The following is a 25,012-nucleotide window of genomic DNA, read 5'->3' as shown; positions in this document are numbered from 1 at the left end:
TGTCCTGATAACAGAATCGAGTTGGTAAGGGATCAGACCTTGGGCATTTTGTCTAAGCAATGTGAAAAACAACAAGCAATGAGGAATGAATGCAGAGGCTCAGGCTGAAGGAAGCAGAGGAGATGGAAAAAAGAAGTAGTCTGGCTAAGAATGTAAATTGGATGAGAAAACATAAGCAAAACTCAGTTTAAGCTAGACTCAGGAAAAGGAGAAAACAGGTGAGAAGCACAATCACATAAAGATAAAGCTCTAGAATCATAAAGCAGGCTGCTGGAGGTATTGAGATTGCTAAGAGGAGAAAAGCTGCAATACAGATTTCTCAGGTCTTTTGAGATAGGCACGCAGGTTACCTGGAGGTTAATCCATTCATTCTAGTGGAGTAAAAAAATATTGATGAAGAAGATGGATTTCTGATTTTGAGAACCAGAGTACAATTAATAATAAATGCACTTTTCATCTCCAGGAAATGGAGAAGTTTGTTTATGCCTGTTGATGAGCAGCTATGGTTCGAGATCTGACCAAAGATCAGATATAGATGCATCCTTAGATGTCCAGCTACTCCAACCCTCCACAAAAGATAAGGAAAATAGCTCCAGCAGATAACTGCCATCAGAGAAGATGTGTTTGAGATAGTACTAAGAAAGATCTTAATAGCTGGATGTGGAACATGAGGCATGTTACAGATCTTCAAGGATCCCCACAGTGATTTTACTGCTGTTTGCACACTCATCAATAATGACTTTGGACGGAGATGTTTTTTGTGTCAGCTCATACAGTCCCAAAGTCCTCCTTCTGTGTGGGAAATTTGGTGGAGGATAGGTGAGTGAGTACTCTCAGTGTGAACATTGAAAGGGCACTCAGATGGAAAGATGAGGGTTCAGCTTCAGTCCAGTGTGCCCTGGAGGCTGCCAAACAGCATTTGAACAGGTAAATTGCAGGAAACAGGAGAAAGCTGGAACAAGTGAGCATCTGCTTGTGCTTGTTAGCTGGTTTAGTGAATAAGAACATAGATGCTCTCCTTACTTTAATTACTTAGCTTGAGTGTGATATCTTAATATTAGCATTAAGGATAATTAGCAGCAAGTAATAGTTTCAAAAGACAACACAGTAACATGCCAAACAGAAGAAGGCCCAATTTTTACATCCTTTTACTTTCTCAAAACACAGAATGTGATGTGGTCCAGTGAACCCACTGAAGGGGAAACTGTCATCTGTAAAATGAGACATCACCACACCAGTTAAAGCAGCACTGTAAGAGAATGAAAGCCTGGGGACAACAGCCCATCTCCTGAGTATATCAATACACTGTACCAGCCATCAGAGAGCCCTGCAGGCATTTTGACTGCAAAAGACAGCATTCTTTTAGAGTAGGAAGGAACTTGTCCAGAGCTATGTTACCAAACTGCAGTGTTAGGTCAGAAGAAGTCACAGCACAGGAAGATCAGAGTGACATTGTGCCACAAGGCTCTGGGCTCAGCAGGGTCTCAGTCCTTAGGCAGAGGGGAACAGCAAGGTCATGCCCCACACCAAAGGATGAGTGAAGGCATCCAGAGATTCATAAAGGTGTTGAGTCTCCTTCTGCATTCTGCTGGTATCCACACAAGATTATATAAAACTAAATATTGGCACTGCCATCAAGCATTGCAACGAGCTGCCTCATGGAAGGATTTCCATGGCCAAACTGCACAGCAGCCTGCCCAGTGCCCTGCAGCTCTGAGCTGTGCTGTGAGTCAGTGCAGGGATGTGAAGCAGCCTTGAGCAAGCTGCTCTAGCTGACCCTGCCTGGAGCTGGGAGGTTGGATCTGATGATCCCTAGAGACCAGTGATTCTGTAATTCTGGGCACCTTCATCAAAAAGTTCCAGGGAAACTTCCAAATCACAAGCTTGCTTTGATTTTTTAATTTACTTATTTGTTTCTGTGGTTTGATCTGTGTCATGGGAAGTCTCATTTAAGGATCTTTTTTTTATACTTTGACTTTTCTCTCATAAAAGCAGAAGAAAAATACCAAGACCTTAGTAGGTTCAGGAAACAAAATTTAATTTTTGGAGTTCAAGAAGTATTTGGACAATACTCCTGGGCACATGGTGTGACTCTTGGGGGTGGTCCTGTGCAGGGCTGGGAGCTGGACTTGATGATCCTTGTGGGTCCCTTCCAACTCAGCTTATTCTTTGATTCTGAGATTCTGTGAATTCATATGCAGTTAGTGAGCCAAAGTACATGATGTGTAACCTTTCAGTTCAGTGAGAAGTTTCTTGGTCAAAGACTTTGGGTGCTGTTCTGTGTAACACTTTCAAATTTATGAATAGAAATGAAAGAAACTGCTGAAAAGTCAGTGTCTGCTTCATGGCAGCCTGCACCCACACAAAGACTGGAGTAACACAGTGAGACAGAAACAGACAGAAGGAAGAGCTAGTTTAGAGGATTATAAGGTGTTCTTTTATTAGGTTTGTAATACAAGGAGAGGTATAATTTACATGGGCATGTAGTGACAGGAGAGGAGGAATGGTTTAAACTGAAAGGTAGGTTCAGATTAGAGATAAGGAAGAAATTCTTTACTGTGAAAGTGGTGAAACACCGGCACAGGTTGCCAAGAGAAGCTGTGGATGTCCCTTGAAGTGCTGAAGGCCAGGTTGGATGGGGCTGAGCATCCTGGGACAGTGAAATGTGTCCCTGCCCATGGCAGAGGGCTGGAACAAGAGGATCTTTGAGGTCCCTTCCAACCCAACCCATGCCATGGTTTTTTTGATTCTATGATTTACTGGCACATCAAAATGCAGGAAGAACACAGAATTGTATCGCAATGAGAGGCAAGTGGTTACACAGGATGCTGAGAACAGTCCTATAAGTTCAAGACAGCATGGCAGTGTGGCATAAAGTTCTGACAAACCAACCTTCTGATTAATCCATTAGGTTAGAGAGGGTCTTCTGGGGTGATTAAAGGCTGCAGACATACTCTTGGAAAACCGGGAGATTTTAAAATTCTCCTGCTCATCCTGTGGCTGGGAACTAAGCAGCAAGAGAGCAGCCAAGGAGCAGCCAACTGATGTGAATTCAGGGATTCTTTGGTACCACAGATGAGCTGATGGGAGCTGCCAGGGCTTATCAGATGGTTGGGGCCTACAAGTGGCAACATCCCAGGAAATGTCTTCTTCTCTGTGACAGGTCTTGACATATGTAGAGCAGGAAGACTTTGCAGCCTGCTAATTCTGATTTCTGCTGATACAAGTTAGAGCACAAGGTTTTGCACTTTACTATCAAGGCCTAGTTGGTCCAGACTGATGGCTAGTTTATCTTGGCCAGGCTGAGTGGATTTTATCTTTGTTTTTTTTAACAATAGCAGTTGTGTAGCAGTAAGGTAATTATGGTCCATGTTGAGATCAGCATTATGTTTGAGATCAGCTTCAGTTCACAGCGATAAAAAAGACTTACAGTGCAAATTGAACAGCCTGTAAGTTTGAAATAAAACGTGGTGAGAAAGATTACAGGCATGGGGTGATAACAGAAATCCCAAACTTTAAGCACAGATCTTAAAGGTCAGTCAGTGGTCCCTGCAGAAATGCAGCCCTATGCTGCTCAGGTAAAGGCTGGTTTTGGAGATAACAAAAAGAGAAAAGCTGAATAATGAGCATAATTAGAAAAAAAAATGTTTTAAGAAACCCCAGCAAACCCAAAGCTGAGGAAGAGCAAAGTATCAGCATTGACCTCACACACCTCTCAAAGCAGAAGTTGAAGAAAGCCTCACCACAAATATTATCTTGCCTTTGATAGACATATCAGGATACTGGCAACATGTCACAACCCACCTCCCATTCTTCCTGAGTAAGGATGAGAGGGTCAACCATAGGAGATAGACAGGCATTGAAAGAATTAGCACAAATATTAAAAAAGGAGTTTTGTTTTGGTTTAAATTGTTAAATCTTTGACTGGATTAACAATGGATTCATAGAACTCCATGTCCCTGTGGGGTATTTTCCCTCCTTGCCCATAGCAAGACTCTGAGTATGGCAGCTTAGAAGCCCATCATCAATCTATGAAAAGTACCAGTGAGCATTCTGCTTCTTTCTTTCTGATTCTTTCTTTTCCAATTCCCTGGGCCTCACACTGGAGATGTGTGAGTTAAGAAGGGGTCTGGAGAGAGATTGTATGGGAGATTAAATCTGATCTGTCTGTTCTGGGCAATGGGGATATATTGTATGAAGTCTTAGCCAGCAAAAATTTACCTTTGCAGACACTCTTTGGTATTTCTGGCTACCTTCCTGCCTAATTTATTATTTACCATAAAAGTGTGAACTTTAGCAAAGGAGAATGCCCTCTGCTTTTCCTCTTCACACCTGCTTTCAAGGTTCTCAACTTCTGTCTGCAGCAACATTTAGGGAAGAGCAAGACTTTTAAAAATGGAGGAGAATAAGTGCCCCTTCCCTGTGCAAGCAGTTCATGAAGTCAAACCAACATAAAAAAAACTCTGTAATTTACTTGAAAAGAGAATTTGTGTATATATCATAATAGTTAACATAATTATTGTACGTGGGTGCATGAGGTTACCTAGATTTCTTTCGTGCACACAGGAACAAATCTGTAATTTAACATGCAGTGTGCAACAGATGCAGGTGAAATTATTTCTCATTTTCATGAGAATAGAGGACTCTGACCAAATTTGTCACTGATGTCTATAAAGGTGCAAATGAAGGCAGAAAACAGAAGAGGTCTCCTCTGAAGAGCCTCTACTTACATAAGGATGTCATTTGAAGGCAGTGAGATTTGAAGGTGTCACTGGAAATTATGCATGGTTTTCTCTATTGTATGAAAGCAGCCCATAAGCTGATTACCCTCATCTGCATTGTATTTCAGTCTTCAGTGCAATTTGTCTTTTGCTATCCCTCACATATACTTTAGAACAAGTTTGTGTAGTGTTTCTTTTGAAAAACTGCTTTTTTTTTTTTTTTTTTTCTTTTGCTTTCTAACTTGTCTTGCTAAAGCCTTTTCTTTCCTCCCCACGTAATCTTTGGAGAGCCATACCCACTTGTGCCTGAGGCAATTTCTGAATATTTAGTTTTCAAAGGCAAAATTTCCTGGTGAAAAAACCAGGACAGAGCACTGGCTTGAGAGCCTGAAATATGTCTGAGCTCTTGTTGCTGCTCTGTGTGTGTCCACACAAGCATGAGCAAGAGAGTGAGTGTGTGGTTAGCTCATGGGTTTACTGCTGATGTTCCTGAAAGAGCTGAGAGGAGTCAGCAAGAATCATGTAACCAAAGGATCATAAAATATTTTGGGTTGGAAGAGATCTTAAAGTTCATCTCATTCCAACCCTTCTGCCATGGGCAGAGACAGCTTTCACTGGACCAGGTTGCTCCTGGCCTTGAACACTTCCAGGGATGGGGAAGCCACAGCTTCTCTGTGCAGCCTGTGCCAGGGTCTCGCCACCCTCACAGAAAATAATTTCTTCATAATATCTTGTGCTGTCTGGGTCCAGCCCAACCCAGCAAATACCTAGTCCGAACATCTCCCCCTTGTCTACCACTATGCGCATGTAAAAAGGTAAATCCTTCAGCAGCCCTCTGCACTGATCCAGAGGTGTTGATTGCTGTTTCCATGATGTTTTTCTGACATTTTTAAACCTATGTTTTTAAAAAATAATTCATTTTAATAAACACATCTGTGTTAATCTACACGCTCATGGTAATTTACACATGCTGGGCTTCACAAAAGATTTTGGTTAAAATGTATTGGCATATCTTAATTATTTTTGTTTGACTCCCAATCCAGAGTATCTGTTCCAAGCTTTGATTTAGGAGGATTTTAAACATTAATACATAATGTTGAATTGCTTACTTTGCCCCCCAAGCTGCTCTCATTAGAAAGAACGATTGATTAAAATAACTGCTTAGGCATTTCCATCTTTCTTTTTGCTATTGAAAACTCCCCACCTCAGCAATTCTCTGCCAAAGTGTAAGCACATATCTCTCATCTATTCACTTCAGTGTGAGTTAGTGAGCTCTGGACAAAAAACAGAAAACACATCAGAGATGAAAAAGTACGTAATTTAAAATGAAATATAAATCAATAGCCCATTTTCACAGGGGTTGAAGAACTTGTCTTATAGACTGTTATCTGTTGGAAAGGACCCTGGCACAGTAAATAAAAAGTCCTGTAGCAAAGAACATATTCTTTTAAACAGCTAGTTTCCATAGTGCTGTGCTTAGCCCAAATCATAATGTTAACAGCAAAAGGCAGTATTTTATTTGATTTTTATTTCTGGAAAACACATATATCTTGGTTTTGTTGCTTTTTTCAAGTGACACTGGGACTGTGGAATCTTTATAGCCATTAAACGTCGCTGTCTGGAAGGATCTGTTAAAACAGCATGGGAAGTCACTCTGGTCCTTCTGGGAGAGCAAAGCCCTGGGAGCCTTCAGGAGCATCAGCTCTTTGTTGGAGACAGGGCTGGCTGGATTGTATTTTCCAAGGTTATCATGTGCCATCCAGAGCAGTCAGGATAAAATAGTAACGGGGATAAAAAAAAAAAAAAAAAAAAAAAAAAAAAAAAAAAAAAAAAAAAAGGAATAAAAATCCCCCCCAAAAAACAACCAAAAAACCAAACCCAAAGAAATACTTCTGTGACAAGAAATAAGCAGAGTCCAAAGGGTTAGAAACACACAGTCCTCACCAGCCATGGAGCTGGAAGTCTGCATCAGCTGGGCTGCCCAAATGACTGTAATTAACCTCCTGTTGAGACTGTTGTGGATCACCTCCCCTCTGCTGCCTTTGCAGCCTCCCTCAGACTGCATTTTCTGTTTGGGTTGTAAATGTTTGAGGGGATGTTGCTCAGTGATATTTATACTGTGCCCAGCATGATGGGACCCAGGAGCTTTCATGAAGTCCTGCTGGCCAACTTGACCACAGGAAGTGGGGTGCAGGCACTCATCCTACATCAGCCAACAGCTGGAAATTCAGGTTCTGAGGCTGTTCTTGCTCTATACGTTTGGGTGGGTGAGCTGCCTGAAGCTGGACTGTAGAATTTGGAACGGCTGTGAATTTTTCATTCCTGGATGAAAACATCTGAGAACAGAAGTGTAATTAGCCCTGATTTTCCCAGATTGATATGCAGACAGAAGGAACATGTACTTAAGCAAGTTACTCTTCAGAGTCATAATTTGAGGAATATTATGGGTCCTGTTGGTACTGTCTCACATTGTTTGGAGTGATGTGACTTACTGGGGTTATTGCTAAAAGTCAAGGCTCATCTGCTGCTACTCAGAGGTTCTTGCAGCTCCCCTGGCTTCCATATCTATGGCAGAGTAATCTTCCTAACCAGTGATGGAAGAGGAAGTTAGATACCATAGCAGGAGGGATGATATATCCTTTATTTGTTTGCAGGGAAGATGATGGACCTTTCAGAATAGTGTATAGGGAAAACATTGGATATTCATTTATCTCCTTGTAAAACCCTCCCCTACAAAACCAATAAACTCTCTTCAGATTAAGATCATGGACTCTTCGAACTAGAAGAGAGAGGGCACTGGTCTCCCTAGTGGCAATAGTGACAACAGACATTGTCCTTGGCTGTATAACTGAGTTCTCTTCATGTACAGTCCCATTGTGATCAGCAATCCAGGCCTGGCAGGTTGCACTTTGAATAGCTGGCTTCAGTTTGGAAAAAAAAAAAATGTACCCAAGTATATTTAATTTATTAGTGTATATTTAGCCTGATTAAATTCCAGAATGTTTCTGAAGTTCTCATATTTCCTTGCTGGATGTCTGCTACTGAATTTATCTATTTCTGCTGGTGCTGATAAAAGCTCAGCTTCTGCAGGTCTTCAAGACAGAAACAAAAATAAATAGACTTTAGGCTAGTGGGTACTGGTTGACAGCAATTGTGAATAGGATTTCTTGTCACAATGCTATGATTTAGAAAAATATTTGAGACACGACTGCTGCAAACCTAACATACACCAGTACATCTGAGGAGAGGCTGGAAATAAGCACTGATGTTGTTGAGCATCTGTCAGTGGATACATGGAGGCGTTGGCCAAATGGGAGACATCTGCATCTACTCCAAATGAGGATCAGTGGAAAGAAGAAAAAAAAACCTTAAAAATTCTGAAGATCAGGCTTTTCTTAAAAAAAAAAAAAAAAAAAAAAAAAAAAACCACTCATGGATGTGAGGCAGCACAAACTAAAGCATCTGTGTACTGTTGGTAGATCCATGTAATTCTGATGACCTTGCCAAGGGACTCTGTTATGGGAAAGGAAAGTCTGGAGGTGGCAGGACAATGCAGAAGAGCTGGGCATATGTGACACTGAAGGGCAGTTATGTAACACCAAATAAACAGCCAAAAATACAGTAAACTGTGTCTAGTTTAAGAAATTGGAAGGACCAGCCTAAACTCAGGTGTCTGTCTTGCTGCAGCAGTGCTATCAAGCAACAGCAGGGATTCACATCATGCCTGCAACTGGTGCTCTGTAAGGACTGCTGGTGGTGAAAGATGAATGATTTAAGAAGAGATTTTGCAGAATGAATCACAGAGAACTGTAAATACTATACAGAGTCTGAAAAGTGGCAAACAGCAAGGTGTTGAAGAATGGTTTTAAAACAAGTGAAGAGATAACATGGACAGAGACCAAGAATTAGACACTAGAAGCTGTGTTTGGCAATGTACCATAAGTTTTATGCAAGTTGTATAAATCAGCAAAAAATGTGTCCTTTAGATGAACTTAGGTCATTATAATGTGAAAATCACACCTCTAGAGCTTAGTCTATTCACCTTCAAGTGAGATCCTGACCCAATGAACACATACAATGAATTTAAAATGCAGTGTAATCTCTGTTAACAAATTTATCCCCCACCTGCATTATTGCCATCTCCCAGATGTCATAGGCTTGGTGATCTCATGGCTTTCATTTCTTGCTCACATTGCCTTGCTCCCTTTTGGCACAGAGCTGGGAGTGCTGTCAATGGAATTAGAACTGTTAAAACTTGCTGCACTTTCAACATGGTCCTAGAAAAGTTCTTCTACTCCATGCAATGGATGTTCGTAGTGTATCTGGGTGAGCAAAGTTTGATAAGGCTTGAAGCACCTTTCTCTCAACATTCCTCACTCGAGGCTACCAGATTTCCCTGGACTTAGGCCCCTCATCATGGAGTCAAATTAGGATATAACATAAGTGACTGGGCTTTCAGAACCCAAACATACCCAGAAACCCCATACCTGGTTCTGCAGAAAATAAGACAGATTTTGAAACATAAATGTAGGGGCATTATTTTAGGAATCAACACTTAAATTTCGGGGCATGCAAGATGTGAGAATTCTGGGGTCATGTTCCCCTGTAAAAAGAGAGCAAAGGCAAGGTAAAGGACAAGCAAGGCACAGAAGAGAAGCAAGAAGAATCCAAAAAAGTGCATGATGGGAGAAAGATAGATGGAGGAGGGGTATTCTTTAAAAATGAGTACTGAAAGTAAAAATACTCCTTCCTTTAAAGAAATGAGTGGAATACAATGTATTCACATGTGCTTTTTTGTCACTGGAATCTGTTCAGTCCCTAGGTGCCTGCAGTAATGCTGACCCTAATCTCCCACTTATCTCTCTGTAAGATTTCTAAGCCTTTCAGTCCTCCTGAGCAAACAAGGCACCTGGTCCCTTGGTTCCCTGCTGTAGCAGGCTGAGTTCCACCGAGTGAACCCATCTCATCAGGAGGAGGAAGAGGAGGAGGAGACCCTTCTGGGAATGATGAAACAACGAGCAAAGCAAGAGCTGCCAGGGAGGCTGGTAAGTGTGGAAGTGATGAGCTTCTTATTGATTGCACAGGAGTCTTGCTTGGAGAGATGGCTGGAAATTTTTATCTTTGAAAACATTACATTGAGAAAGCTGAGAAGACGGCAGGAGCCAGTGTTGATAAGAAGGATCAATGCAGAGCATGGGTGGAATGAGGTTATTAATAAGTAACAGGATTCAGCTTGGGAGCTAATGAAATAAAAAAGATATTTTCTAGTTGAGGCATCTCACAGGCACTTGATTGCTAAAGCAATGGCAATGAAGAGATTAGAAACAATGAACTGTACAGCAAAAATGGGCTGAAAATCTCTCCTTGTGGAAGCATCTAGTTAAAAGAATGGCTCAAACGGAACAGTTTTCTAGAAGAGATATATTTCAAGATATTTAACAGGGGCTGTGAACAGGAACCTGCGATCCTTGGAGCAAAAATTGAAAATTATACTGGCAAAAAAAGAGCCAGATAAGTTTGCAATCTCAATCCTTCTGGTTATTATGAACAGCATGACAATTTCACACAGCTGGAAACTGGATGCTTATGCTCTACAGATTTCTTCACCTACAGAGACTGTCTCCCATTATACAATATGATCTTCCATCATTTGGCATCTTTCTCTGAAGGACCACTTGGTATCACCTTTAGAGGAAGAGGCCTGTAGGTGTGAAAGGAAGGTATTTCCCCTCAGCTTCATTGAATGCCAACAAAGCTGAAGGAGGGAAGACTTAGCCTGGATGTCAGGAATATTAGATATTAGGAGAAATTCTTTACTATGAGGGTAGTGAGATGCAGAAGCAGGTCGCTCATGGGTTGTGGACTCCCCTTATCCCTGGAAGTGTTCGAGGCCAGGCTGAAGGGGGCTCTGAGCAACCTGGTCTAGTGAAAGGTGCCTTTGCCCATGGCAGAGGGTTGGAAGAAGATGATCTTTAAGGCCTTTCCAAGCCATTCTATGAATCTATGACTGTCTAGTCCTCCTATTCAGTCCTCTAGGATGGGTTCAAAACTGAGGAGAGCTCTATTAACCTCTGTGTATCTTAAAGATGTATCTATGACTGTTCTGTATCCTTTCTCACTACGTTTCTTAGGATTTTTCTATAAGTAAATCATGCTTTTAGCTTTTAATGATGTATATGTCTTGGGATCTCCAGTATCTTCTGAGAGTTTAGAAAATTGCTACTAAAATAGACCAGCTTATCCCAATATATACATAACTCTAAAGCCAAGCTGCTAATAATAAGCATCATCAGCTTTTCACTATCAGGGAGAGGATTCATGAGAAGTTTAAGGCTGATTTGCTTAATTTCCTTAAGGAGATCTCCAAGATCAATGAATTGAACAAAGAAATTGATGGGACACAGATGAGAATACTGGTCTTATTTCTGCGATATAAAAATGCAAATAAGGAGGAAAATCCCACAAAAAGGTGATTACGCACAGGGACTTTGTAAACTTGGGTTCCTACCGAGTGGTTTTCCAAATGAGAAAAGTATTTCTGGGGCTTATTGGAGTAATGGGTAAAGAGCTGGCATTTCTATTCTAGTTTCAGTCATGCTGCTTTCCCAGCAACTGGGAGAGGACTCAAAATACTGTGAAAGGCCTGAGGCACAATGCTGAGAGGGAATCTGTGGGTGGCACAGGGCGTAGAGCATGTTCTCTGCCTGAACTACACAAACGTTCCACAGCTTGTGAGCATAAAGAAGCTCTTCAGGACCGTGCTGTGAGATGAAACCTGCACATCTGGGATGAGGGGTGCTGGTGGCTTTGCAGGTGTGTGGTACCATCTGAATTCTTGGGTAATCCAAAATAGATTGGCTGTGGTGCTGCTATCACAACATAACCAATGCCAATGGTGCTCTGGGAATGTTTTCTCACAAAGTGACAGAAGTATGACCATTAGGCAAGAACAGCTTCCCCCATGATCCATACACTTTTCAGTCAGCATTTATTTTTGTGAGATGATGATTTGATGTTAGCCTCAAGACCACAGAGATATTTATTTAGTCTGCTTGCAATATGGGAACATATCAAGAGATGTTAAGTCTCCTTATACTCTTGAGTCTAAGCATTTGGAGATTAAAAGCTGACATTTGTTAATTCCTTCGATTTTTTTTTTTTTAGTTTTTCATGATGATGTGTGCCAAATGTCCTGCAAGGCATCAAGAGGGCTTGATTTTTAATTATTTAAAACAAGTAAAGGGTGTGTGTGACTTTAGCACAACATCGGTCTGGTATAGACAAGAGGAACTAAAATCCCTGAGTTTAGTATAGAGTTTATACACATCTCCACTACACAAGGTGTTGTTTATTGCTCTAAAATGGCTGAAGATCACCTTGAATGATGCTGACAACCTTCCCTCATTCTCTTGAATACCATTGCCCTTGATTCAACAATTCCTGGGAAGGAGATGCTCAAAAACAACCCTGACCAGGGACTTAACTGAGGGTAATAAGATACACTTTGTACCAACTATTTAATCAAGGCAGCAACACTCATACGGTCTAGCTGCCAAATGAGATGTCTAGACAGGGTATGGGCTGGGCAGGATGAGTAATAATTCAGACCTGAAGTTTAAGGATGGAAATTACCAAGGTAATTAATGACAGTAGCCATGGAAAAATGCCTCCCTGTCACTTTGGTACACAGTTTCTCAGGTGAGGAACCCAGCCAGGGGATACAGTGCAAGGCCATGAAGGAGACAGAGAGCAGGAGGAGGACTCTCTGTTACTTGATCAGAAGGTAACATCATGAAACAAATCTTGTTTCAGTGAGGCCTCCTTTTGACAGGCATGATGTCCCTCCCTGGCTCACTCTAGGCTTCTCCATGCCTCGACTCTTTTCTAGCAGAAACACAATTATCAGAAAGGACAGCTAGTACAAGACTCCGTTGAGAGAGGGCCTCTTCCCCTGGAGATGTTCCTGGGGATGGGGAATGAGAAGCCAGTCCTCCTCCCCAGCTGCTGGTGGTGGAGGACACATGCCTGTTCACATGGGGCTTTGACAGCTGCTCTAAAGTGTCCCTGCTCATGGCAGGGGGTAGAAAGTTCCCTTCCAACCCAAACCATTCTGTGATTCTATGATTGTGTGATTCTATGTATTTGGGCTTTTATCTCCTTTTCTGAGTTACTGATTGAATGTGCTAATAGCATCTAAAGCTATTGAGAGGAGCTGATATTTAGTTATTATTCAAGCCTATGGGAAAGGAAAGAAAATGTATCTGAAGATGATTAGAGAGCTTCCCTTCTGCCCCCTGCCCCCCTAAGAATCTGCTGTTAATAGCTTTAACTTCCCTTCCCATTATGCTGTGATAGGATTTGCCTTTCAAAGCACTCCAACTAGATAAGACAGTAGGCTGCTGAATTAGAAAAACCAATACAGGCTCACAAAATATGTGTGGGTGTCCCAAGACACACCATCTTGATGGCTAAGGTAGCCCACTGTACCTCTAATCAGAGAAAACAAATCCCAAAAGCCTTCCAAGCCTTATAGGGAGAAATCGTCTCCTTCTCAAGTAAATTACAGGGATGGGGAGCAGAAGTTGTGGTGAGACAAAGCAAGGTAACCCACAGACCTGAGTCTCAAGGGCCAGGATGAGATGCTAAACAGTGCTAAGAGAAGAAAGAATCTGAATCTTTGGGAGACAGGGCTGGTTTGGGGGACTTTTGAAGCTGAAAATAAAACTGTTGGTATAGACAGAGTTATTTTTAACAGACCAAAGATGTTCATCCTACAGTAACTAATGAGTTCACAGTTCTACTGATGAGGAAAACCCTATGTTTTTTCAGAAAATCAGGAGGAAGCAGGACTCTACTAACACTTGAATTTGAGGCCTTGCATGGAATTTTGAACAGGGACAGACTTGATATTCACATTTCTCCACTTTTAAGAATGCTTGAATGGGCTGTTTGCACATATGTAGTGAGTGAGCTCACATATGTAGCAGTGCAGCAGATTTAACAGACTCCCTCAGCTGAGGAACATACAGAATGCCCAAGAGGAATATATGAGGGAGGTATCCCTTTTCCTTAACCACACATAAAATGGAGTGAAGACTACAAATAACTTGTGGAATTGTCCTGGTGGATTTGAAACAATCTTTATTCTGCCTCTGTTGAAATCAAGGGCAGCAGCATTACTAATTTATAAAAGCGAGCAGAATCAAGGACTTCTGGGATCTGGAAGTACTTCCCAGGGTGTAGCTCTGTGGTACAGTACAGACATCTTACTCTGGCTAATACTGAAGATTTCCTTGCTGGTTTACTTCTAAAACCCACTGAAGTGAACAAGGAAGATTTCCACTGAGAGATGAATTTCTGAGCACAAGGGCAAAACAAACCCAAATTTTTAGGAGGGTCTTCAAACCTATGGATAATATAATTACCTGGATTGGTGTTCTGGACCACACTGGAAAAGCTGTAACTTTAAGTTATACTCTCCAGAAGAGCTGAAATTGTCTCCATGACCAGCTCACATAGCAGAGACAGTCCTTGTGCCTTTGAGGGGCAGCAGCTTACCTGGAGAAGCACACAGCTGCCTTGGTCCTGGCATTGTGCTGGAAAGCTACTCTTTTTCCAGGATGTTTTGTACTGTATAGTGAGACGTGTTTAACTTCCATGAGAAAAGCTGTTTTCCTTTACATCCTGACTCCTGAGTGCAAAGCAACGGTAATAACAAGGAGAAAAATAAATAAAATAGTGGGATATTAGTATAGTCACCAAAATGCCTATGGAGGTGGCAAGCTGAATTCAGAAATTCCACAATGAAATTTGCAGATCTTCCTCCCACATGAACACTTGGAGTAATGGGGGTATCTGCAAGTAAGGGTCCTGTTCATTGGCGAGGTCACTGGAACGTCAGCAACGCATAAAAATTCAGATGCTCCCAGGCTTGTTGGATTAGGTGCTCCTGGTTCCAATAACTTGGTTTCTTGTACATAGGAGACAGAGTGGGAAGCCAGAAGTGCTGTACTTTCAAGGAGCTTTTGTCTGGTTTGAAGTTCGTTGTCTTTTGGCCAAGAGCTAAACACATCGAGTGAGGCAAAGGGTCTGTTTGTGTTTCCAAATTAAGCAAAGTCAGCTGCTAAGTGTTGAATCAAAAAGGCAACTCTTGGCTGATGGACTAGAAAAGGCTTAAAAGCACAAGTGCCAAGATCTCATACCTCATGATTCAGAAGAAATAAAAACTGCTGCTCTATGGCATTCAATGGTACATTAAGTGTCTCCAGGACAGCACCAGTGATCCATGTGGGCAGGATCAGCAAATTCTGCATGGGATATTCTAAGATTTTTGGTCCTAATACAGGACTGGTTGCAATTATTGCAACAACAGCTCTTTGAGATGTTAAAGAGAGGACAGAAGAAATGCAGTGAAGGATCCATTGAGTCTTCAGTGACCCTTCAGTAATTAGCTAGGTAGCATAATACAGCTTAGATCCCTGGGCTCCTAAGGATGAACAATTGCTTGGTGAAATTTGATTGGATTAGAGATTAACTGGATTTTACAAACCCATCAGTATCCAAGCCAAATATCTCTGCAGAGGTATTTGTATCCACAAAGCTTCATGGGTAAACGAAAAAACCCAAACATCATAACACAACAACTCTCTCCTTTTCTTCACGCTGGCATCAATAAATGATACAAGATCTTGAAATCTGATCCAAGAGGCTCTCCAAAGCTCCTGCACTTCCCAAAAATTCTGGCTGAATATTGTGCCTGAAACCAGACCAGAAAGACAGCAAGCCCCCATGCCCTATATGCCACAGGGACAACATTTTGAAAGGCTGTTTGGCTCTTCATTGCACTCTGCTTAGCCCATAACAGGAGCATCTGGATTGGGCCCTGACTGTAATTAGGCTAAGTTATTAGGCTAAGTTTAATTATTGCATCTCTACCCCCACCAGGGAACATACTTGGTTTTATTATGGACTCTAAACTACACGTGACACAAAATTGCCCAGCTCTCTGTAGATACCTTAAGGAACAAATGGGGTAAGAATTTAATTCTCAGTAGCTCGTAGATAAACTATCTTGAGTTTTTTTCAGCTGAGACAAATTGATTGTGGAAGGTCCTACAACACAACTTGTCTGCCAAAGCTCTCCCTGTGTGCTTGAACCACTCCAGAGCAACTCATCAGCACAGAGACATAAAAAAGACTTATCTTTGTGTTTGGATTATCTTCTCCAAACTGGGGAAGCAGCCTGAAACTGCTGTTCTGGTTGATTCCATTTGAATCTTTAGAGAAGTGCTTTACCCCAACAGGTTGAAAATAGAATCTCTTCTGTGGCAAATGTAAAAAGAAGTAATACTAAGAGCAATCAGACCCAGTGAAGTCATTAAATCTTCTATACCACAAGTCAGCCTAGTCTTGAGAGGTTTAAATGATGCACAGCAGGTAATCCCATCCTTTAATTCAAAGAAAATACCTTCATTTACTCTAAATCATAGTGTCATGCAAGGTTGGGATCTCCCTGCTTAGGATATTTGAAGGGATGTTCTCTTGCCAGAGAAGTTTTTTTATTGGTTGTAGATAATTTTTTTGTGGTTTTGTTCAGTGAACAGTGGTTCAGATTTTGGCAATGTCACCATGTAATCATGCTTTATTTGATTGAGTAGACTTGAATGGTCTTTGCTCCTATGGTAACAAACTTCTAGCTGCAATTGTTCTTAGCTTTTTGAAGGTGCCATTAATCATTGTTCCCAGGGGCCTGGTTCTCTCTGTGACTTTGGCTTTTCAATACTGGATCTCAAAAGTGTCAAGGTTACAGTGGGCAAAGGGAGAGCGAGTAACTGGGAAAATGAGATCAAGCCTTTTTCCATCTTTTCCCTAATCCTGGACTAGACTGAAGCGACCCCAGCAGTAAGAAACTGCTGAACATTCCGCCAGCTTCGCTGGTGCCTTGTGGAGGATGGTGTCAGCACCATCCTTTCTGCCCCACCCTGGTTCCTGCCCGTGGCCCAGTGCCCTGAGCTCCGTGGTGAGCAGAGCTCTCACCGTGCCAGCTGCTGCTGGGATCTCACAGCCTTTGTCTCTGTGCCTACACCAGCCAGCCAGGTGGAGTTACAGCTAAGATTTTGGCAGTATCTGCAGCTCTGAGGCTGTGTTTAAGGTCACATTTCTGTAGCTGTGCTTTCCTCCATTTAATCTTGTTTGCTCTGACGTCAATGCAAATGCAGCAGCAAGCCCAGGCTGTTAGATGCTCTCTCTATTATTATGGCTTTTTTTCTCTCTTCAATCACTGCTAGCTTCTTAAGATTGAGTTAAAATTATGATGGGGAGGGGTGGGTTGTTTTAACAGTGAAGCAGCTATTGTGTTGGCATATTCTACCCAAATACATAGTATCTGCACTTAATAATTCTGTTCAATTGATTCTTGTTGTAACAGCCAAAAAGCTGAGTTCACTGTGAGCTGCGTGTGCCTGTATCCTGGTGTGATTCAGCCCTGAATGCTTATATATTAATCCTGCCTATTTTATACATAAACAATTTACTACCTTCACATGAATTAAATTTTCATGACATAGATTAATGAATTCTGCCTACCATCTGGAACGTCCTACAGCAGTCTCCAAATGGTGCAGGGATCCACATGTCATTGAAATGTAGCCCTTCTCAGATCAGAGCACAGGAACTGAACAACACTTCAGCACTTTAGGACCACTGGGCAGAGTGGAAAACACCAAACACAGTCCTGCTGAAGCCAGAGGTAAATTTAGGTTCAAAGAGGTTATAGCAATTTTCTCGAGCAGTGCAGCAGATTTAACAGACTCCCAATTCCTAAAAAATATCTAAGGGACATCCCTTGATTATGAGGCTCAGAGATACTCAGTAACTTGTCTCTGGCTGTGGACTAAGTCCATACAAAAAGTAGAACAGTTCCTACATTCCCTGCCCACCCACTGCAATCCCTCTAAAGCAGCCTCTGTTTGAAGAGCGAAAGGCAGAAGAGCCAGATAATAGGCTTGAGGATAAAAAATGTGACATCAAAATCCTTCAACATCCATGTCATTAGTGGATCAGAGGATGGGCTGTCGTTGATTCTTCTGGCCTTAAATGCTATGGCATTCAACAAGGAAATACTAAGTTTTCAGGGAATTGGAAAGCTTGCAGCCTTTCAGGTCATATTTAATCATTTTTTCATGAAGAATCTCTATTTGTGAGATCCCTGCTGTCAAAACATCAGTGGATTAGCAGGACTAGCAGGTAATTCTGCTTTAACATCAATACTGGTATAACACTATATGCTACCCACAGTTTAATAGAAACTTGTGAAAAATGTATTTAAGGAGTGAGAGTCTGAAGTGAGTAATAGCCATAGAATGTGGATAAGAAAATTATCACAAAGGATAGAATTCAGGACCCATCCCAGCCATTAAAGAGCTGGAGCCTCCTTTGCAGGCTCCAGAGCACTGCTGGCTCCCTCGTCTGAGCTTCTCTCCTTTGCCATTAGCCACTGGAGCCACCAAATCATTGAAGTGGGACAGGATCTCCTGGAAGATGAGTCACCCCCCAAAGCTGAGGTGATGTCTGAGGCACCTGCTCTAAGAGGCTGTGAGCTGGTCATTATCCAGCACTGTGGAGGGTGCCTCAGGCATCCACCTCAGACTGGATTCTAACAGCTGAAGAAGGCAGAGCTGTCTCCTGTCCATTGTTCACAGCCTTCAAATAGCTCCCAAATGCCTCTCCAAAGCCTTTCCTGCTATAGGGAATCCACAGTTCAGAGGAAGCGAAACCTGAAGCAGCCCATAGGGAACATGTCCTGATGAAACCATGAGAAAATCCTGGGCTAGAAACAACCACAAATCCTTCTGTTAGAGACGTGGAGATAAAAATGTGTTGCAGCAAGGGGCAAGAAAGTGAGAGAGGAGCTTTTAGCCTTATTAACTGGACATTCTAGAAGATTATGGCAGTGAAGCCAGTTGTAATAAATTGTCCTTGTCAAAGGGTGCATCCAAAACTGCCCTTACTACCAGACCATGCAGTCATGTAATTTTTTCACTTCTGGCCTAATTGGCCAAAGAAAACAAACAAACAAAAGGAACAATTCTGGCAGGAGACATGAACCCTAGTTCAGTGGAGAGATGGGATATGTGGGCTTGAGGGTCTCTGAAGAAATGAATTTTCTAGCCCATATGTTTTAGAGAAAAATAATGGCACTACTGACACCTCCTTTTCAGAAGACAGGGATGCGCATTCTTCTGTTCTGAATGAAATATTGCCTGGCAGAGCTGAAAAAAGGTGCTTGTCTCCCTGGGTATTTCTGAGTGCAATGGATGAGTGGCACCCAGAGAAGAAGCAGATTGAATGATGGCAGAGCTGCTCTCCCTGACTCCAAGGTGCTGGCCTCTGTTATCAGTGGGATAGGGCAGGGTACCACAATAATTCCTAGGCATGAGCTTCCACCACAACAGATAGCTCCATCACTCTGGATTTTACAGTGCCAAGCCCGAAATTAAGGGAAAAAAAACCCAAAAAACAGGAAGTGAAGAGCTCAGTCTCTTTGTCTGCAGCTCCTGCTTGTGCTGTGATCTTTGTGGGCATGTTGCATAAGCAAGAGCTGGTAGTTAGCAGGAGATGCTGCATTTTTCATTTCTGCTTCTCTTCCCTTACAGCACTGAGAAGATTTAGGCTTGTGCTGTGATGTCAGACACACTACCCCTGGTCAGCAGTGGTTCAACTGCATGCACAGGCCTTTACTTCTCACACAGCCTTGTTGAGATGGCAGGGATTTGGAGGTGCTCAGAACTTCAGGAAATCAGTCTCCTTATTCTAACAACTGACAACAAGATTTTTGAAGCTGAAGCTAGAATTTTGGATATTTAAGGACTAGGTCCTTAAATAAGTTGGCTGAATTTAAGGAGTCAAATCCAGCACTACTGTTGAAAAGCAGGTCATTTATTTATATCTTAAATCTGAATTTAGAAGTCTAATATTAGTTGCTCATTTTTTATAAATTTTTGTCTTGCTCTAAATAAGGAACAATGTCCCTTTTTAGAGGTGGAAGTTGGAAAAGTTGGTTTACATGACTTAGGACTAAAGTTCTGCTCTTCCTCTTCTTTCCTGCAGCATTGCAAATCCCAATAAGAAGCTTCCCAAGACTGAGGTTGCTCAGTAAAGCTTGGGAGGCATATGGGAAATATGGAGACTCCATGGTTTGGAAATTGAGTGTGTCTGCAAGGAACAATGTGCTGTGGGTTTCCTAGAATTCAAACTGGTCTTCTCATGAATTCAGGGAGGAGCTATAAAGGTAATAATAACATTAGGAATAAGAGTGTGCCAAATTGTATAAAATTGGATAATTCCTCTTAAGATCTGCCAAATTTTATGAACAAATTTGAAATGATTTCACAATGCATTCTTTCAGGTTAATGATTATAAATACTGGGTTACAACCCAAACATTCATCCACCTGCAAAATAAAACCCAAAATGTAAGAATAACTCATCAACAAGAAAAACTTGTACTTGAAATAATTTTCAAGTAATCATAGTTGGGTTTTTTTTCAGGCCTTGATTATTCAACAGGTACCACCTTTTATAGAGCACTTGTTTTCTGAAATTTAGACTATCTGGAATTGAGCCCGTTTTGGAAACTAATGTAACATCATTTCCCCTGTAGCTTAAACTCTCTGGTGCCCTATGGTTCAGGAGAGGGAGTCAGTACAAGTTTACAGGTGAAAAACACACAGAGGGAAAAACCCTCTTCCCTGCCATCCTATGAGCACCTTGTGGTTCAAAAGGGATTTGAAACTGGTTCCCTGACAATGAGCTGGTTTTCAGAGCACTCAAATATCTTTTCTTTGTTCTATTTTGTAAATCTTCTTGCTGCCGCTGCTGTTTTTAGGTACCAGTGGTACAAAGGGAGTTGTGGCAGAATGAGACACTATCCCTGGATCCTACACTGAGGATAAATACAGCAAGAATTTATTTGTATGAAGTCCCTGTACTCAGTCCACCTTGGTACCTGTTTGTTTTGGGATCCAAGACAGCCAGGTGTTATGTTAGCACTGTGTTCAGTACTGATGATTATGAACACGGTTATGTTTTACCTTTCTCAGCCCAATGGACCCTCTGACCTCCTCAGACTCACTGGCTCACAGACAATACAATCTAAATTTTTCTAGCGCAGCAAGTGATGATTTAAGTCCCTGACATTGCAGGTGTGATAATGATGCCACCTGACAAAGTGCAAGGCTGCATATTTAAGGCTTTTCTGGGAATTATTCAGGTGCTGGCTCTGTTTTCTGCATTGTTCATTCATGATGACCCAAGCTATTTACTGTATGTACACAATCTGCAGTGGAAGCAAAGCCATTCATCCCTAGATGTTTAAACTGAATTGTTTCTCTCCTCTGATGAATGTCAGCATGCGTAATGGATCTCCACATGCCAAAGGGGTTTTCAGTGGCAGAGCTTCAGGCATCACATGGAGAATTAAAGCACACTGAAGGCTTGGTGTTTATTTTAGAACTGAACTAAAATAAAATCCACTCTGGGAGAAGCTTTCAGCCAGATAAGCTGGAGGATTTGATCTGTGAACTTCCTTTCTTAGGTATTTCTGTCCTCCCCTTTGAACTGCAGCAATCAGTTGATACACGTGATGATAGGAAGGAAAAGCATCAGAGTTGTGTAACATCTGCTTATCACTACAGATTATCCTGTAGCAATGAGATTAAAGCTTTTTGTTATGTAGGAAGAGTTTGGGATTTAGAGTGGTGGTTTTGTGTGTGTGTCTGTGTGTGTGTGCACACTCATGTGCTTGCTTTCTTTTTTTTTTAAATTCTTATGAAATGCACCATAATTTGGTTTCATTGAGCAAGGAGAAGAAATCTCATGAAGGTGACTAAGGAAACAGGGATTTTTAAAGGAAGCAAAGATCATAGATTCATAGAATGGTTTGGGTTGGAAGTTACCTTTAAGACAATTCCAACCCTCTTGCCGTGGGTAAGGACAACTTTGCCAGAACAGATTTCTCAAAGCTCCAAACCTGACATTGAACACTTTCAGATTTTTAAATGATTCCCTTCAATCATGATGTATGTATAATCATGTATGCCACCAACCAGATATTACCTCCTGGCAGGTGTATCCACAACATGACTGAATTGGTGAAGTATTTTGGAGCCATACGGGGAAGTGACGTGCATAAAGTAGTGGTTTGGATCTCAAGCCCTGCAGAGCTTTGTGACAGCACAACAAACTGCTTCTTTTCCCTGCTGACAGATTGACTTCCTGGCTAAAGTCCAGCTGGTTGTCAGGTTATCTAAACTCATGCTATGTGCTTGGCTCACTTTGGTTCCCTGTTTTTGCCAGGTGCATGCCAATAGGACACCTCAGGGTGCCTGAGGCTGCTTTGTATCTGTCTGATTTCATCAGACATAGAACAACACAGGTGGCAACCATTACTGCAAAGGAACCTCAGCTCTATCCCTTCTCTCCATCCACTCAAGTTGAAGTACAAGGTTTCTGTAAGGCTATTCCAAATCTCACTTTTAGCCTGTAATCAAGTGTTTATTGCTCTGCAATGAGCAGACTCCTGAAATCAAAATGAGATAAAAAAGAGTAGAAGCACCTCTCTCTAGGGACCTAAATCTAGGTACTAAGATGGGACATCAGATTTATTTTTAAAGGGGAGACCGAGTTTCCTAGATCTGAAACCACTCCATAGCAATTTGCCCCTGGGAATATTGTAAATCTAGTTAAATAGTGGTAATGTACTGTGACACTTCTGTTCCTGCTGTCCCATTACTGTGCAGTTTATATCAGAAGGATCAGCAAGCTGAGACCAGGAAGGAAAATGTTTAAATTACATGAAGGTTGTGGTTTCTAAATAAAGGCTGTTGGTCCCTTTGATAATATCACTATCATAATACTTTGATCCAGAGGACCTGAGGCAGTCATTCTTTGCATGGGTCTCTCATTGACTGCAAAGGGAATTTTGGGCACAGAGCAATTACCTACACAAGATTGGGCCAATTACTTAATTAAATTTTAAGTGGGTGTATATACATAGCAGATGGACATTTCTGGAAGGTACTGAGTAATGTGTGCATGGGAACAGAGGATGCAGCTCATCTTGCACATTAGCCTTGGATGGGCTTTAAGTGTATTAACATTAGGACTCCAATCAATTTTAGGTAGTGTGTAAGATTTCTCCAAACCTTCTTAACACGTGTGAATTTTCCTCAGAAGAGTGCAGCAGAGATTGAACCAATCACTTGGCTACTATTGTCTGAAATCAGCATGAAAATAAAAATTGGTCATGGGTAGAAAGACACATTGTCTAGGCAGGTTGTTCTATAGGCTTGGCTAGGTGGCTGGGTTTTAGATGAGTACTAGATTTTTAAAGGCAAATAAAAGTCTCTTTAACCAAAATCTTTTCAAAATGATAATGCATTGCTTGCCCTTTGTTCCTTTCCACTCCCATATCTCCATTTGCATTAAAGCTTTCATTATGTCCCATTGCTTTATATGCCTACATTCTAATACAAGGGCTTATTTATGTTTATTTTATTTCACTTCACATTTACAGAGCCATGTGCATCCTTAAGTGTTTTCCTGGAAAACAGAAAGGAACAGAAAGGGCAAGATGTATATAATTTTTATTTGCAATGATACTAAGCTTAGGCACTTTAAAAATATTCCACCAATAACACTGAACAGGAATTAGCAAAGCAGACTTAATTAGATGAGATGGAAGAAGCTCGTGTTCTTTATTTGCCAGAGAAAAAGCAGGTTAATACTATAATTTAATAAAATATCTTTGTGATAATAAGGGCTAGAAGTCTGAGATACTGAGATACAGCCAAGAATATTGTTTTTGTCTCTCCCATGAAACGTACAGTGTGTACAAAGACTAGAGTGGGAATGAAAATGTTACCTTAGGGAAGAGGACCTCTTTGTTTTGGCAGAAGCAAGGGCAGACCTCATCTGCTATGCTGCCCATGACCCTGTCACTGCCTATGCAGGACTTGGTTGATGCAGTTGAACATCAAAGGTCTATTTACCATGAGATTCTTAAATTATTGACAATAATGATCATTGGTTATTGATTCTTATGATATTTCCCAACCATGCCATAAAGTTTCTCTGAACAAGGGCAAGTAAATAACTCCAAGTTTGCGACATCTGCCATTTAGCAGTGTCTTTAGTTAATATCCCAGACACATTGTTTTTGAAATGGAACAATATCCACAGTGTTCTGAACAAATCTTGGCAAATTTCAGGGTATTTTTCATTGACACAAGCAAAATCATTGTAAGTTTGTTGGTCTCTTCTTTATGGAAAAGTACCTTGTGAAACTAGGCAGAATTCAGGTGGAGATAAAGGAATTTACTCTACCCTATAGACCACATGTCAGTATATGCAAAAGTCCAGATCACATAATGTCAGAGGAAAAGAGAAGGTTCATGCCTGAACCTCACCCAGCAGCTTCCCCAAACTAAAATTTATCCTCTGGTATTTTCCATGTTTTTTAGAGGCCCTAAACTTCCTTTAAATTAGTGAGTGCAATGTACAGTCTGGCCCTGCTCACTGCTTAGAAAAGACTCAGTATTTGGGACAGAGTAGGAAGAGGACTGGTAAGGTTTGAGTTGCACTGGTGACAGACATGCAGGAGACAAGCCCTGCTTCCTCAGCTGTCAGGTTAACTTATTCTCTAGATATGGAGTCTAAATTTGTCCTTTATTTTGGATTACCCTGGGGCAAGGCAGTTTAAGGGGCACAGTGATTAGGATCTAAGGTTATGAGGAGTACACTTAAGAGACATCAAGTTTTCACTCTTTTCAAACTTCCAAACATTGCATAAAAACATAACCAAGGATTAATACAATGCAGGAGAGTGATCTCCACATCTCTGTTTTCTTTCAGAGTGCCCCAATGGCAGAAGAAAAGCCCAAGTATAACTGCACTCGCAGTGAAGTCACCATTGTGAACCTGCAGCCTGAGAAAAATCCAGTTCTCCTCCTGGAGGGAGGGAAGCCAGGAAATGATCATAGAAACCTTGGTTTCCAGCCTCCTCCTCCAAGGATTTCAGAAAAAAAGCTATGCCAGGGAGAGAAAAAATTGTGTCCAGAAAAGGTGAAAAAGGAGGGAGTTTTGTCTCCCAGCCTGCATCGTGCAAATGAGTTGTGTAGCACAGAGAACATTACCCTCAAGAGACCAGTGAAGTTGGCCCCTCTAGAGATCCCTGTGGAAGTAAAAGAAGCCCAGCTCCAAAAGATAATGAGCATCCAGAGAGAAGCCCAAATG

Source organism: Sylvia atricapilla, chromosome 1 (genome assembly GCF_009819655.1).
Source record: "Sylvia atricapilla isolate bSylAtr1 chromosome 1, bSylAtr1.pri, whole genome shotgun sequence".
NCBI lineage: Eukaryota > Metazoa > Chordata > Aves > Passeriformes > Sylviidae > Sylvia > Sylvia atricapilla.
The sequence above is the reverse complement of the archived record's forward strand: the minus strand, read 5'-3'. Positions refer to the sequence as shown.